General features: G+C 43.1%; 1 protein-coding gene across 3 annotated transcripts in view; it reads right to left on the bottom strand.

Moving 5' to 3' along the window:
* Window positions 1–12109, bottom strand: part of LOC105726269 (zinc finger protein 43) — a 44328-nt gene that overhangs the window by 31984 nt on the left and 235 nt on the right. The gene's annotated exons all lie outside the window — the stretch shown is intronic.

Here is a 12109-nt window from a genome sequence, read left to right as displayed (position 1 = left end):
AGTGGCCACTTGACCTGTTTTATTTGTCTTGCAATAGCAGCATTCCAATTTAGTTAAATGAAAGACACTAAAATTAAGCTTACCTGTAATTATCCTTTTTTTTTTTTTTTAAAGATGGGGTTTTACCATGTTGGTCAGGCTGGTCTTGAACTCCTGACCTCAGGTGATCTGCCCGCCTTGGCCTCCAAAGTGCTTGGATTACAGGCGTGAGCCACCATGCCCGGCAATTATCCATTTTGGATAAATTAATAAGCATGTAAGACTAGTATCTATTGTAACAATTTGGTAGTGAATTTTCTTTGGATATTATATATAAATATCTAAGTATAAACAATTTTAATGTGCTAGTCATAATGTATATAGTATTTTTAAAAATTGTCTGTAACCATACTTCAGTTAAAACACTTTCTGGCTGGGCACGGAGGCTCACGCCTGTAATCCCAGGAGGCTGAGGTGGGTGAATCACTTGAGGTCAGGAGTTCGAAACCAGCCTGGCCAACAAGGTGAAACCCCATCTCTACTAAAAATACAAAACAATTAGCCAAGCATGGTGGCATGTGCCTGTAATCGCAGCTACTTGGGAGGTTGAGGCAGGAAAACTGCTTGAACACAGGAGGCAGAGGTTGCAGTGAGCCAAGATAGTGCCACTGCACTCCAGCCTGGATGACAGAACAAGACTCAGTCTAAAAAAAAAAATGGGTGCACATGAATAAAGCAAGTTCTTAGAGACCTATGGAGACTTAGATTCTGACACAATGAGAGTAGGAGACTACAACACCCCACAGACACTAATAAACAGATTACTGAAGCAGAAAATTAAAAGATACTAGGACCTAAACTTAACACTTGACCAAATAGTCCCAAAAGATGTCTAGAGAACTCTCTATCTAAAAGCACATATAAAATAATACACATTATTTTAGAGATAATGCATATCTAAAAATAACATGCATTATTCTCATTACCACATGGCAAATAGTCTAAAACTGATGCCACAATCAGAAATAAAACAATCCTCAGCAAATCCAAAAATCCCCAAATCATACCAAACACATAAGATGACAGCTTGATAAAACAACATTCAATATAAAGAAAACCACTTGAAACAAGACAATTACATGGATATTAAACAACTAGTATTTGAATAACTTCTGGATAAATAATAAAATTGAGGCAGAAATCAACAAGTTCTTTAAAATAAATGGGTACAAAATTACAGAGATCTCCACAACACGGCCAAAGCAGTGTTAAGAGAGAAATTTATAGCATTAAATGCTCACATCACAAAGTTAGAAAAATCTCAATTTAACAACCTGGGCTGGGTGTGATGGTTCACACCTGTAATCCCAGCACTTTGGGAGGCTGAGGAGAGTGCATCACCTGAGGTCAGTGGCACCATCTCAGCTCAGCACAGATCAAGTTTTGTCTTTGTTTTTGAGACAGAGTTCTCGTTGCCCAGGTTGGAATGCAATGGCATGATCTCAGCTCACCGCAATCTCTGCCTCTTGATTTCAGTAGATCAAGCCTGACCAACATGATGAAACTCCTTCTCCAGTAAAAATACAAAAAAATTAGCCAGGCGTGGTGGCAGGCAACTGTAATCTCAGATACTTAGGAGACTGAGGCAAAAAAATCACTTGAACCTGGGAGGTGGAAACTGCAGTAAGCTGAGATCACGCCATTGCACTCCAACCTGGGCAACAAGAACTGTCTCAAAAGCAAAAACAAAAACAAAAACTGATATCATAAATAAAAGAACAAGAGAAGAAAAAGCAAATCAACCTCTAAGCTAGCAAAGTACAAGAAATAATGAAGACTGGCCGGGTGCAATGGCTTGTGCCTGTAATCCACCACTTTGGGAGGCCAAGGCGGGCAGATCACAAGGTCAGGAGTTCAAGACCAGCCTGGCCAAGATGGTAAAACCCCATTCTCTACTAAAAATACAAAAATTAGCCGGCTGTGGTGATAGGCACCTGTAACCCCAGGTACTTAGGAGGCTGAGGCAGAGAATTGCTTGAACCTGGGAAGCGGAGGTTGCAGTGAGCTGAGATGGCGCCACTGCACTCCAGCCTGGGCAACAGAGAGAGACTCTGTCTCAAAAAAATAAATGAAATAAAATAACAAAAATCAGATCTGAACTGGAGATTTAGACATTTAAAAAAATCAAAAAATATGGAGAACTCCAGGAGTAAAATCTTTGCAAGAATTAATAATAATCCACTATGCGGAGGGAGGGGAGAGTGGGGAGGGACGACATGAGGAGAAATGCCAGATACAGTATGCACCTAAAGTAAAATAATTAAATTAAAAATAATAATAATAATAATAATCCACTAGAGAGATTAATGAAGAAAAAAGATTCAAATAAACACAATTAGAAATGACAAAATGGACATCAACACTGACCCAACAAAAAAACAAATAACTACTAAACTCTGTAATGAACACTTCTATGCAAACAAACTAGAAAATCTAGAAGAAATAGATAGATTCCTGGACATATACATTCTCCAAAGACTGAAACAAACAAAAAAATTGTATACCTTAACAGACCTACAAGATCCAAAACTGAATGTGTAATAAATAGCCTATAAACCAAAAAAAAAGCCCAGGAACAGACAGATTCACAGCAGAATTCTACCAGATGTACAAAAAGGAGCTGGTAACATTCTTACTAAAGCCATTCCAAAAAACTGAGAAGGAACTCCTCCCTAACTCATTAAATAAGAATAGCATTATTCTGCTACCAAAACCTAGTATAAAACAAAAAAAGAAAACTTTATGCCGATGTTCTTAATTAACACTGATGGAAAAATTCTCAACAAAATACTGGCAAACCGAAGCCAGCAGCACATCAAAAAGCTAATCTACTATGATCAAGTGGCATATATCCCTGGGATGTAAGGTTATTTCAACATATACAAATCAATAAATGTGATTAATCACATAAACAGAAATAAAGACCAAAACCACAAGACTATGTCAACAGATGCAGAAAAATCTTTCAAGAAAATCTAACATTCTCAGGCCAGGTGCAGTGGCTCACTACTGTAATCCCAGCACTTTGGGAGGCCAAGGTGGGCGGATCACAAGGTCAGGAGATCGAGACCATGCTGGCTAACATGGTAATAACCCGTCTCTACTAAAAATACAAAAAAATTAGCTGGGCATGGTGGCACACGCCTGTACTCCCAGCTACTCTGGAGGCTGAGGCAGGAGAATCGCTTGAACCTGGGAGGCAGAGGTTGCAATGTGTCAAGATTGCGCCACTGCACTCCAGCCTGGGCAATAGAACAAGACCCTGTCTCAAAAATATAAAATAAATAATAAATAAAAGCTATCACTATGTAGAAGACTGAAACTGAACCCTTTTCTTCCACCATATACAAAAATCAACTCAAAGTGAATTAAAGTCTTAAATTTAAAATGTAAAATTATTGGCCGGGCATGGTGGCTCACACCTCTAATCTCAGCACTTTGAGAGGCTGAAGCAGGTGGATCACAAAGTCAGGAGTTCAAGACCAGCCTGTTCAATATGGTAAAACCCTGTTTCTACTAAAAAATACAAAAATTAGCTGAGCGTGGTGGCATACGCCTGTAGTCCCAGCTACTTGAGAGGCTGACGCAGGACAATCGCTTGAACCTGGGAGGCCAGAGGTTGCAATGTGCTGAGATTGCGTCACTGTACTCCAGCCTGGGCAACACAGTGAGACTCTGTCTGAAAAATAATAAAATAAAAAGATTTGGCCGGGCGTAGTGGCTCACGCCTGTAATCCAAGCACTTTGGAGGCCAAGGTGGGCGGATCACCTGAGGTCGGGAGTTCAAGACCAGCCTGACCAATATGGTGAAACCCCGTCTTTAAAAAAAAAAAAAAAAAAATTTAGGCCGGGCACAATGGCTCACATCTGTAATCCCAGCATTTTGGGAGGCCGAGGCAGGTGGATCATGAGGTCAGGAGTTGGGAGACCAACCTGGGCAACATGGTAAAACCCCATCTCTACTAAAAATAATACAAAAATTAGCCAGGTGTGGTGTGCACACCTGTAATCCTAGCTACTCTGGAAGCTGAGGCAGGAGAATTACTTGAGCCCGGCAGGCTGAGCTTGCAGTGAGCTGAGATCACAATCGCGCAACTGCACTCCAGCCTGGGTGACAGAATGAGACTGTCTCAGAAAAAAAGAAAATAAAAAACAAATAAAAGATTTAGGCCGGGCGCGGTGTCTCACGCCTATAATCCCAGCACTTTGGGAGGTCAAGGTGGGCAGATCACAAGGTCAGGATTTCAACACCAGCCTGATCAACATGGTGAAACCCTGTCTCTACTAAAAACACAAAATTAGCCAGGTGTAGTGGCGTGCACCTGTAATCCCAGCTACTCAGGAGACTGAGGCAAGAGAATCACTTGAACCCAGAAGGCAGAGGTTGCAGTGAGCCAAGACTGTGCCACTGCACTCTAGCCTGGGCCAATAGAATAAGGCCCTGTCTCGAAAAAATAAAATAATAAATAAAAGGTTTAATAAAAGCAAAATATGGAACATAAACATCATGAAATACTCTTGTGGTCATAAAAAAACAGACTATGTCCTTTGCAGCAACATGGATGGAACTGACGGCCATTATCCTAGAAAACTAAGAAAGATGCTGGGCACAGTGGCTCACGCCTGGAATCCCAGCACTTTGGGAGGCTGAGGCGGGCCGGATCACCTGAGGTCAGGAGTTTGAGACCAGCCTGGCCAACGTGGTGAAACCCTGTCTCTACTAAAAATACAAAAATTAGTCAGGCAGAGTGGCAGGTGCCTATAATCCCAGCTACCCAGGAGGCTGAAGTGGGAGAATCGCTTGAACCCAGGAGGCGGAGGTTGCAGTGAGCTGAGATCATCCCATTGCACTCCAGCTTGGGCGACAGAGTGAGACTCCGTTTAAAAAAACAAAAAAAAGCTAAATAAGAACACACAAACACAAAGAGGGAAACAATATACGCTGAGGCCTAGTTGAGGGTTGAGGGTGGGAGAACAAAAAGGATCAGAAAAAGTATTCGTTTAATGCTATGCTTAATACCTCAGTGACAAAATAATTTGCACACCAAATCCCCATGACACAATTTTATCTATATAACAGGTCTGCGTGTGTACCTCTGAACTAAAAGTAAAAATTAAAAGGAAAAAACTCTATGAGTGGGGGAAACTGCAATGTAGGTAGAAGGACTGGTTTATGCCACAGATAGTTGCCCAGATGGGGATGTACTCTGATTTATTTCTGTGTCCATTAAGGAGGATGAGATTATAAACAGGTGGCCCAGAAACCTAGGTTGCTTAAAGAAAACAGGTTACTGCTGTAGATTCGGTGACCGGGGATGCAGATATGCCAGGAGACTTGTAGACCCTTTTGTTGGTTTTTGGCAAGAAGCACTAGGATGAAAAATGCTGTGGTGAAATTCCTGGGAGGGGTGCAGACACATAAATGTCTAGTGGGTGTGTTTGTGAGTGGGTGAAATCCTGTGGTGGCAGCTGTGGGAAAAGGGGTTCTTTCATCAGAGCTCTATTCCTTTTTTTGTTTTTTCCCCAAAACGGAGTCTTGACCCATAGCGCAGGCTGGAGTGCAGTGGCGTGATCTCGGCTCACTGCAACCTCTGCTTTCCAGGTTCAAGCGATTTTCCTGCCTCAACCTCCCAAGTAGCTAGGATTACAAGCACCGCCACCATGCCTGGCTAATTTTTGTATTTTTAGTTGAGATGGGATTTTGTCATGTTGACCAGGATGGTCTCGAACCCCTGACCTCAGGTGATCCACCCACCTCAGCCTCCCAAAGTGCTGGGATTACAGGCATGAGCTGCTGCGCCTGGCCAGAGCACCATTCCTTTTAAGTTTTCAGTTCTTTCTCATTCTGGAAGAAGACCTGAAATCACAAGACAATAGGCAGTGTGACAGCCTGTGTATGGGAGAGCAGAGCTTCCCATTCTCAGACACCCAGAGGTCCATTCCAGGCCAGGCCTCTGTGATATCTTTCTACTGGCACCAAATATGTAAAGTCTGCTGAACACCAAGCAATTTTCCACCACCAACATATTGTCTAACATTTCAATTCTGACCCTACTCAGAGTCAGCCCAGACTCTGATTTAGGGCTCATTGCCACAATGTTGTCCTCACTGCAGATGCCAGTTACAAACCCCAGAGGCCCATCTATGATTCTCAGCTATTGTTTAAAAATTCAGAACTTCCTTTTAGAGGCTGAAGTGGGAGAATTACCTGCGGTCAGGAGTTCAAGACCAGTCTGGCCAATGTGGTGAAAGAAACCCTGTCTCTACTAAAAATACAAAAAAATTTAGCTGGGCATGGTGGCACGTGCCTGTAGTCCCAGCTACTCAGGAGGCTGAGGCAGGATTGCTTGATCCTGGGAGGCAGAGGCTGCAGTGAGCCAAGATCGCGCCACTGCACTCCAGCCTGGGCAACAGTGTTAGACTTTGTCCACACCCCTCCCAAAAAAAAAAAAAAAAAAACACAACTTCCATAAACTCCTTCAAGTTCTAATTTGATAGTGCTACTCACAGAACTCAGCAGGACACTGAATTCAGCAAAACACTACAGTTACGTTGACCAGTTTGTTATAAAAAATACAACTCTGGAAAAGTCAAATAGAAAAAGTGCATAGGACAAAGAAAAGAGATGGGCAAAGGTGAAGCACATAGATAATCCTAGAAAATAGCTGTGATTAATACAATTCATTCTTTGTGTTCTGCAGGAACAGTTTATGGAAAGAAACACCTTTCTCATTGTGACGTAGATGGTGCTCTCTTTCTATCACCAAGTAAGACACTGACCCTGAATTTTCTTCTACTTCTCAAATTAGCTAAATTTGTTTTCTGTGATCAAAATAAAACATTTCTTAATCACAGTTATAAAAGTTTATCTCCTTCCCACAGGCTTCTTAACTTTTAAGCTACCCTCAGTCTGAGCCATCGTGCAACTCCATTTTATGTTCCTCCTAAGAACATGATGACTTTACGGTAAAATATTTTCTGATACAGAATCTGATTTTTTAGCCTCCATTTGCCATTCTCCTCCCGCCTTCTTTCTAATCTTGTTTGCTCTTCCCTAGGGCTCACACCTGTAATCCCAGCACTCTGGGAGGCTGAGGGCCACGCATCACTTGAGGTCAGGAGTTTGGGACCAGCCTGGCCAACATGGTAAAACCCCGTCACTTCTAAACATACAAAAATTAGGTGGGCATGGTGGTGAGCACCTGTAATCCCAGCTACTTGGGAAGCTGAGGCAGGAGAATCACTTGAACCTGGGAGGCAGAGGTTACAGTGAGCTGAGATCTCGCCATTGCACTCCAGCCTGGGGAACAAGAGTGAAACTCCAGAAGGGAGGAAGGAAGAGAAAAAGGGGAAGGAAGGAAGGGAAGGAGGGAAGAAGGGAGGGAAGAAGGAGAGGGACAGGGAAGGGAAAAAAGAGAAAGAAAGCCTTTGTCTGCCTAAACTTGGCAATCCTTAAAGATGTTATAGTTGGTACTTCCTTCGGTTGCAATACTCGTTTAGAATTAAAATTTTTTACATAAATCAAACTTTATTTTACAAAGTCTACAAACTGCCTCAAAACAAAAACAACTTCATCTTTAGTGAGACTCTCCAAATCCCCTTTCATCTTAACTTTAACTGCATCTGCTTGTGGGTCCCCAGTTTCCCAAGACTCTGCAGCTTCTCTCAGAATAAAGCCTTTTCCCATGGCTTGGGTGAGCAGTCTGGGACATCTGCAAGGGAGGCTCCCCAGAAAGAACTGGGCCTTTAATAACCTTCCTTTGCAGGCTCAACATTAGCCTTAGCTTGGAGTTACTGGGCTCAAGCTGTTAAGTCAGCGTGATCCAGTTGGTTTTTGAAACTAATTATTGTTTGAAAAAAAATCCAGCAAAATTACACTAACACAGTGTTTATATATAAAAAGAAAATTTTAAGGTGTGTACATTTCATACCACAATAACAAAAGCCAAAGTAGCTATTCCTTTCAGACAATAAATATTATTGTATTATTTCCATTAAAAATTACATAGTAAGGGCCGGGCGCGGTGGCTCACGCCTGTAATCCCAGCACTTTGGAAGGCCGAGGCGGGTGGATCACAAGGTCAAGAGATCGAGACCATCCTGGCCAACATGGTGAAACCCCGTCTCTACTAAAAATCCAAAAAATTAGCTGGGCATGGTGGCGCGTGCCTGTAATCCCAGCTACTCAGGAGGCTGAGGCAGGAGAATTGCCTGAACCCAGGAGGCGGAGGTTGCGGCGAGCCAAGATCGCGCCATTGCACTCCAGCCTGGGTTACAAGAGCGAAACTCCGTCTCAAAATAAAATAAAATAAAATAAAATAAAAATAAAAATTATGTAGTAAACAATTAGTCACACGAAAACACTTCTAGGAGGTACCAAGTTTCATCTCATAAAATTTAGCATTAAATTCAGAAACCAAGAAGATAGGATATAGAACACAGATAGTCACCTTCACAAATTTACCCTGAAAAAGAGCAACTGATGATGTCTTTATGAATCTATAACTCATCAATTATATACCATGTTTTCTTATAGAAATGTATTCATTTTCTACAGCCAAAGTAAGAGAGATTTTCCCTGTTTTTTTCCTTGGTAGCATTCTAAAAGCTAAGCCTTGGTAATCTATTGAAAATCACCTAGCTATAAAAGACATCTGAGAGGATTCCTAAATTCATTCTGGGAAATAAAAAGGTAAATGAGAATTCTTAACAAATGGAATATATAATTAGGTTTTTTTTTTTCCCGAAACCCACCTCTTTTATGCTCTTTGTAAATATTTTCTCACCTTTTATATCCTACTAAAAAATGCAATTAAAAAACTGAAGTAAAGCCTGGGCGCAGTGGCTTAAGCCTGTAATCCCAGCACTTTGGGAGGCTGAAGCAGGTGGGTCACGAGGTCAGGAGTTCGAGACCATCCTGGCAAACACGGTGAAACCCCATCTCCACTAAAAATACAGAAATTAGCCCGGCATGGTGGCACGTGCCTATAGTCCCAGCTATATGGGACGCTGAGGCAGGAGAATCGCTTGAACCCAGGAGGCGAAGGTTTCACTGAGCCAAGATCACACCACTGCACTCCACCCTGGGCAACAGAGCAAGACTCTGTCTTAACAACAACAAAAAAACTGAAGTTAAAATAAGTGCACACATTTTTTTCAAGGTGACAAACTGAGGGACTGGCAGTACCGATTAGAAAACAGATATGTCTGACTCATGTGTCAACTCAGGCCATCCTGAGTTGAGAGATTCTCCTACCCACTTCTGCTCACTCAAGTACGCAACGACAACCCTCTCAGGAGACATTGCATCAAGCCTCAGTGACTGCCAAGGTGCGTTTTACTTTAAAACTTCTTGCACCATCTCACTGGGGTCAGGCTTTTTGTTTTGCTTTGTTTTTGAGATACTATTTTCACTTTCACAAATCTTAGAGAATCTAGGGCGGCAGAAATTATTTCTGTGTTTTCCCCTCAATATCAGCATCTGATTGGCCAACTAGGAATGTCTTTCCATGAAATGGCAGCTAAGCTGACTTGTGCAAAGACAATCTTAATGTCTCAAAGGGTTTGCTTTTCAATGGAAGAGCACCCCAGGAGATACACTCAGCCTCAGGGAATCCACCTGCTCCCTTGAGAAACTACACTCCATACCTCAGGTTGTCCTATAGGAAAAAATGATGTAGAAGCTGATATTCAGTAGACACTGTAGCACACATAGCCATGGTTGTTATCTTGGTTTATCCCCAGACAGTAATAAAACTCAGGACTAGGAAAAAAAAAAAAAAAATGAAGTGTGGCTGAGGGCACATCAGCCCCCAAATTTTCCTAAGGAAAAATTTTACCCAAAAATATCCTCAAAAACTCTCTCTGCCTAGGGAAAACAAAAGAAAAAGATAAGCCAGCCATGGTGGCTAAGGTGGGTGGATCACCTGAGGTTAGGATTCAAGACCAGTCTGGCCAACATGGAAAAACCTAGTCTCTAATAAAAATACAAAAATCAGACCAGGCGTGGTGGTTCACGCCTGTAATCCCAGCACTTTCAGAGGCCGAGGCCCGCAGATCACTTGAGGTCAGGAGTTCAAAAACAACCTGACTAACATAGTGAAATTCCATCTCTATTAAAAATACAAAAATTAGCCGGGAATGGTGGCGCATGCCTGTAATCCCAGCTACTCTGGAGGCTGAGGCAGGAGAATCACTTAAATCCAGGAAGCAGAGGTTGCAGTGAGCTGAGAGATCGCACCATTGCATTACAGCCTGGGTGAAAAGAGCAAAACTCCGTCACCTTAAAAGAAAAAAAAAAAAGTTAGCTGGGTGTGGTAGTAGGTGTCTATAGTTCCAGCTACTCAAGTGGCTAAAGCAAAAGAATCTCTTGAACCAGGGAGGCAGAGGTTGCAGTGAGCTGAGATCATGCCATTGCACTACAGCCTGGGTGAAAGCGAAACCGCGTCACAAAGTAAAACAAATAAATAACAAAAATTTAAAAATAAATAAATAAATTAGTCGGGCGTGGTGGTAGGCGCCTATAGTTCCAGCTACTCGAGTGGCTACAGCAAAAGAATCGCTTGAACCAGGGAGGCAGAGGTTGCAGTGAGCCGAGATCGCGCCATTGCACTACAGCCTGGGTGAAAGCGAAACCGCGTCACAAAGTAAAACAAATAAATAACAAAAATTTAAAAATAAATAAATAAATTAGTTGGGCGTGGTGGTAGGCGCCTATAGTTCCAGCTACTCGAGTGGCTACAGCAAAAGAATCGCTTGAACCAGGGAGGTAGAGGTTGCAGTGAGCCGAGATCATGCCATTGCATTCCAGCCCAGGAGACAGAGCGAGACTCCGTCAAAAAAAAAAAAAAAAAAAATCAAATACATACTTTGTAAAATACTACACTGGGGAAAACAAAATTCAGGCTTAACCAACTATAAAATGCCAATTTACCTGATTACATAACCAGGAAATTTCCACCTTAATCGTACAAATTTAAAAAACTATACCTAACAAATTACTGAATTTGGTTTTCTTCATCCTGCACCTTATAAAAGTTTTTCCTGGCCGGGCGCGGTGGCTCACACCTGTAATCCTAGCATTTTGGGAAGCCGAGGCGGGTGAACTTACGGAGCTCAAAAGTTCGAGACCAGCCTGGGTAACATGGTGAAACCCCATCTCTACCAAAATAGAAAAAATTTGCTGGGCGTGGTGGTGTGCGCCTGTAGTCCCAGCTACTTGGGAGGCTGAGGCAGGAGAATAGCTTGAACCTGGAAGAGGGAGATTGCAGTGAGCCGGAATCGCGCCATTGCACTCCAGCCTAGGCGACAGAGCGAGACTCCGTCTTAAACAAACAAATAAACAAATGTCTTTCCTTCATTCCCCATGGACCACAAACTACAAACCATAGCTGGGTGTTCTACAATTCTTAAATTGCTCTTTGATTAAATTATTTAATATTTTTGTGGTGACTCTCATAAATTTCTTTTTTTTGAGACGAGTCTCGCTGCGACGCTCAGGATGGAGGGCAATGGCACGATCTCGGCTCACTACAACCTCAGCCTCCTGGGTTCAAGCTATACTCCTGTCTCAGCCTCCCGAGTAGCTGGGACTACAGGTGCGCACCACCATGCCCGGATAATTTTTGTATTTTCAGTAGAGACGGGATTCACCATATTGGCCAGGCTGGTCTCGAACTCCTGACCTCGAGTGATCTGCCCGCCTCGGCCTCCCAAAGTGGTGGGATTACAGGCGTGAGTCACCGAGCCCAGCAGACGCTCATAAGTTTCTGAAAGACGAAAAGAGGGACTGGAAACGCCACAGACCAAAGCTCTTCTCGTTCATGAACCCGCACCCCGAGTCAGGATTCTCCCCTGACGCCCCTCCCATGGTCCCTGCACAATGTGAGAGAGACGCGGTGCTGCGGGTGCAGAGCTGCCCAGAGAGGGCTCCAGGCCAGGGCACAGTCACTAAGCAGGGAAGACAGGACGCCCGGGGACCCAGCTGTCAGCGCGGCCGCCATCTTATGGCTGAAGGGGACTGAGGCCGAGCTGGGCAAGATCTCCGGGCGCAGACTGTGGAGCTGACTGC

This window comes from Aotus nancymaae, unplaced genomic scaffold (assembly GCF_030222135.1).
Source record: "Aotus nancymaae isolate 86718 unplaced genomic scaffold, 86718_ANA_hifiasm-v0.15.2.pri h1tg000028l, whole genome shotgun sequence".
NCBI classification, from domain to species: Eukaryota; Metazoa; Chordata; class Mammalia; order Primates; family Aotidae; genus Aotus; species Aotus nancymaae.
Note: the sequence above shows the minus strand (reverse complement) of the source record. Positions and strands in the feature narration are given on the sequence as shown.